The sequence below is a fragment of the Eschrichtius robustus genome, chromosome 2 (assembly GCF_028021215.1).
Source record: "Eschrichtius robustus isolate mEscRob2 chromosome 2, mEscRob2.pri, whole genome shotgun sequence".
Taxonomy (NCBI): Eukaryota; Metazoa; Chordata; class Mammalia; order Artiodactyla; family Eschrichtiidae; genus Eschrichtius; species Eschrichtius robustus.
The window spans coordinates 119157833-119163046 of record NC_090825.1 but is presented as its reverse complement, the minus strand read 5'-3'; the positions used below and the strand labels follow the sequence as shown (position 1 = coordinate 119163046).

General features: G+C 48.1%; 1 long non-coding RNA gene across 1 annotated transcript; it reads right to left on the bottom strand.

Annotated features, from left to right (window-relative positions):
- Nucleotides 1-789: 789 nt before the first annotated feature.
- Nucleotides 790-2367, bottom strand: LOC137758507 (uncharacterized). The gene is made up of 2 exons (XR_011073017.1): nt 2279-2367; nt 790-1803 (listed from the first exon to the last, which is right to left on the bottom strand). It is a non-coding gene; the product is annotated as an uncharacterized lncRNA (long non-coding RNA).
- Between the last annotated feature and the right edge of the window lie 2847 nt (nt 2368-5214).

Here is a 5214-nt window from a genome sequence, read left to right as displayed (position 1 = left end):
CAGGCGCTGTGCTAAACCCTTGGCACTCACCATTGCATGTCACTTTGCCAACAACCTGGGAGTTAGGGACCGTTACTATTCCATCTTACAAATGAGGAAATGAAGCTTGGAGAAGATTCTAGGACTTGCCCAAGCCGGTAAGCGGCAGAACCACCAAACTCAGATCCCAAGCTCTCAATCACTGCACCCTCTCCCTCTTTTCATCTCCTTTCTTTCTCCTCTGTTTATACCAAAGGCTTCTAAGACCATCTCCCTCACCCCAAGTCAGATCCCATACCTTCTGGGGGTTTGGGGCTACGCAGGAGGCAGACCTCCAAAGAATAAGGCCCCTCGGGTGGAGGGTTACTGTTTCTGAGATTTCTCAAGAACAGGAAACTTCCTGGACTGCCTGCAATAAATCCAAGCCTTCCTTCCTTTGTGATTTCACCCCGGAGCAATACTCCAGGATGACTCATCTCGAGGCCGGCAGGAGATCTCCTCTGGAGACTGGAGGTGACCTTGGCCGGGCACTCACATCCTGTGCCTGTTTTCCCATTTGTCTAATGGACAGCCCTGGCCTCCCTGCCAGGCTTGTTATTGGAATATTGGGGTGAACACAAAGCATGCGGAAAATCAATTTAAAAAGAGAATGCAAAATACCGACACTCGTCCAACTTCCAACTACATCCCACATACCAAACCCTTATCTAAATCCCCTCCGATCTGAATTCTAGCTTCCAGAGTTCACCCGTACTTCTGCCTTCTCCTTGTGTTAGGGCAAACTGATGCCTAGAAAAAAAGGAAAGGTGACACGGATAATAATCCCTTTATTTCCAAACGTAATTAGCCACTACTTCAGTTCCCCATCACCCTATTATAAGCACATACAATACTAAGAACAACTAACAGTCACGGACCCCTAATTAAGTATGTATTTTATATATTTTTTTCCTCACTTAATCCCTTTAGGAGTGTCTATGACTAGCCCCACTTTACAGATGAGAAATAAGGTTCAGACCAGTGGATCACACAGCTAGTAGACGTCAAAGCCCAGGTCCCAGATCAGATCTGTCAGTCTCCACCACACTACCCTGCCTTCACTTACTTCCTTTTAAAATTCTAAGCCCGAGGGCTCTCTCACCACCTGCCCCACTTGGTTTTTCTGCATAGTTCTTAGGCTGTTTAGTAATTAACTTAGTGCCCTGCCCCTCCCCCATTCGGGTAGACTGTAAATCCACGTGGGCAGGGACTTTTTTGCATGTCTTGCCACTGCTGGGTCCCCTCAGTGCCTGGAACAATGCCTGATACATAGTAGGTACTCAATAAATTAAAGAAATGAATTTGGCCAAAAATCCTCATGAGCTATTTTTGACTGTCCTTTCTACTCTACTGTAGGTTTTGGCAGTGTTTTGTTTATCTCAGTCCCCGGCTACCTCTCATCCCTCTCGGAGTCTAGAACGATATTTTGAACATAGTAAAATATTCCATAAATACTTTGGGGCAGGACTGAACTCTTGCGATGTGGTTTTGGAATGTGCGCTGGCGGTGGTCTGCTGTCTGGGGAATTCACTGTCTCTGCTCCCCACAACAAAGAGGGTGCTCAGGGGGAAACTGAGGAGAGCTGGGAAACACGTGGCGCTTCCTCTCTGCGGCCCTGGGTCCAGCCCTCCTCATCCTGCTCCACGATGCCAGTGGACAGGCGGGCTCACAGCCTGATGCACAGGTCCCGTCCCTGGCTTTCACGTGCTGTGTTTCTGACTCATCTTCCCCGGGCTCTCGGAAAGCGTTCTGCGTGCAGCTTCACAAACTCTGCTGAGCAGCCGGCTGAGCAGGCGTTGGAAATGATATGGGGGAGAAAAAGGATCTAATTAAGCAGAGTAGGTGATAGTGTCAGGAAGAAAAAGCAAGCAAGTGGCAATTTGGATATCTGCCTGCAAATAAGAGAGAGGACTGCCGTCTTCTCCTCTGGCTCCTGTTTGTCCTATAAATCTCAGTTCACTAATCCAAGTGTTTTCATTATCGCTGTATCATACAACATGCTGTGTCGGGCCCATCATGGGGAAATTAAAACCAAGGAGGGGGGCAGAGGGATTCAGGCTACCCCGTTCTCCCATTTCTCTTGTTTACACTAATCTGAAGGTGTTTTTCCCTCGGCCATAAACACAACATGGGGTTTTCCAGCATCAAACAGATTACCTTCTTCCACTCATAAAAAGGAACTTCAGGCCCTGAGCTCCCCCACCCCCAAAACCATGCAACTCAGGGGCCAGGAGTCACCTTGGCCACTGTTGACACTTACTCCCCAAGAAATCGTAAGAACCAGGTCATGGGGCATTCCCTGGTGGTCCAGTGGTTAGGACTCTGCGCTTTCACTGCCATGGCGCAGGTTCAGTCCCCTGTCCAGGAATTAAGATCCCACAAGCCGTGAAGCGTGGCAAAAACAAAACAAAACAAAAAACACGTCATGAATTAAACACCAGCTCCATAAGGAGAGTCCCTGGGTGGGAAGCAACATGATGGTTAAGATGAGCATTTGAATTTCACCTCCACTACCTACTAGCTGCGTGGCCTTGGGCAAATCACTTAACCTCTCTGAAACTCAGCTTCTTCAAATAAAATACATCGATAACAGGATTAAACGTATAACATAGAGCACTTAGCACCGTACCTAACACACTCTAAGTGCTATGCAAACTGTTCCCATCTATGGCCCTCAGTGCTGCCATTCCAACTGCTAAAGCAAACTTCTAGAAAGCTGTGTGGCTCAGTCTTTCCCCTCCATCTCAAACCTCAAATGTCACCTTATCAGGAAGCCTTCCCTTATCACCTTAAATAAAATAAAATACTACTCCCCTCTCTCATACACACACCCTGCATCCCCCCTTCATTTTAGTCCGTAGCACAAAACACTACCTGACATATTACACAAACACACACACACACACACACAGTTTGAACAACATGGGTTTGAACTGTGTAGGTCCATTTATATGCAAATATTTTCAGTAAATATAGCACCTGTATTTTCGTTTTACAGATCTTTAAGTGTGGGGAAAAGTTTGTGTTTTATTAGAGATCACAATATATGGAATTCAAAGAACATGTTGAGCGTTTGAGTCTTGATTTTATCCAAACTCTTTCAGCTTCCTGCCCTTGGATGAGTCATTTATCAAATCCTTTGTTTTTGAGGCAGAGATAGTAGTATGTGGATTTTCAACTGAGCGGGGGTCGGAGATCCTAACCCCTGGGTAAAGGGTCAAACATATATATATATTTTAAATTTACATATATAAATAAATATATATCTTTTGTCTCCTTCACCTAAAAGATAAACTCCAAGAAGGCAGAGCTTTTGTTTTGTTGACTGCTGCATCTCCAGCACCTACAACAGAGGCGCCTGGCATAGAGTGGGTATTTAATAAATATTAGCTGAATGAATAAACAGAAGCTATTTTTCTGATGACGATGACTAGAAGGGCCATCAGAGACCACACAGGCCAGAGTTCTTCACAGGCTAGGAAACTGAAGCCGAGAGACATTAGATGACCTGCCTCTGGTTCCTGCTTGTCTAGAACTGCATGGCCGTGGAGGCTGGGGACCCTGACTCCTGGTGTCTTGCCCTGCCTCAAGGCAGCCGGCTCAGACCAACAACTCAGCATACTGGTACCCAGTGCTCCTCATCTGAGGACTGGAAACAATTAAGCAGATGGCTCTCCCTCCCAAGTACCCCGGACCCGGATGCCTCAGTGACTGGCAATCTATAAAAGCAAAAAGGACAGGTGGAGATACCGCAGCCGCTCTGGAAATCCATCAACAAATGTGCTCAGTGCTGAGGAACTGCAGACAGCTGCAGCACAAAGGAGCCAAAGGCCACTGCACTCCTCTCACAAAATTCACCAGCATCGAGGACCCTCTTGGCTTTCCGCACCGACTGAAGGGGAGCACTGCAGCCCTGTTTCTGGGGTGCCTGGATGGCTCCCTCTTACACAGACACGGGGACCCTGTGGGGAAGAATGGAAACCCCCACTCCACCATTCCTAGGGGCACAGCCTCCCTGGAAACCAACTTTTCATCTCTTAGGATCCTTCTTAGGATCAAATGAGAAAGCCCAGATACAGCACATGGCACAGTGCAGGGCACACAGCAGGCACGCGATGCCACTGACCGTTCTACAGGATGCTGATGCTAGCCAGAGGCAAACACAACCCCTCCCCCACCCCCATCCACCTCACCAGCTGACCTTAGAATCCAGGGTCTTGAAATGAAGGGGGCTATTTGGCCTTAGGAATTCAGCACCAGGTCAATCTTTTCCAAGGATCCTATTTTCCCATTCAAGTAGAGTGGAAAGAACTCAGACTCCACACCAAGTGCCGCTCTTCCTCCAAACCACTCAGGACCTCATACAGCCCCAGAAGGGAAGATTCTAGCCTGAGGTATCAGCCGCTCAGGTTCTTTTTTCCCAGAAAGTGGGATCTGGCCCAGAGCTCCCTGGAGGGTGGGGTGACAAAACACCCAACGAAAATTCCCTGCATCTTTTTATTACCGGTCCCCCTAACCAAATAATCAGATTTAAAGTACCAAAGAGGGACACCACCAGTAACCAGAGAGTGGTGACTAAATGAGTCCCATCGCTTGCACCTTACTCTGTGTGAGCCGGTCAGGTTCCTCACCTCCCTGAACCTCAATTTCCTCATCTGTATAAAGAGAATAGCAATGCCAACCTCATGAGACTATTGTAAGGATGGAATGAGAGAACGCACTAACCACCGCGCGTGGGACATTAGCTGGTGCTTTGAACATTCAAGCCAAGAAGCCCAGTGCAGCCAGTGCCGGAGTCACAAGCATTAACTGCTCCCGAAGAACACTGTAAAGCAAAGGCAGCCCTTCCCTAGACCACAGACCAGACTCGACCACTCCACCATGGGCCGCAGGTTGGGAGCAAACTTGAACTCCACCAGAGGCTTCTAGAAATCTTACCAAGCAATGGGGACGGGGTCAGGACAGGTAAGGGTGCAGAAAGTCACGGGTGTAACTGAGGCCCAAGCAGCTCCTGAAACGGGTGTCCGGGGCTGTAAATGGTGGGATGCGTCTCATGAAATAACCTAGTCTGATGTAACTGTTACATTGGACTTCCCACTGGAAACTGCTACCTTTGATGGCTTGGGACTTCTGGGATGTTCCGGTGGCTGTGTGGCTGCGGGGTTACAAACATAAGGTTGGGGTGTCCCAAACCTA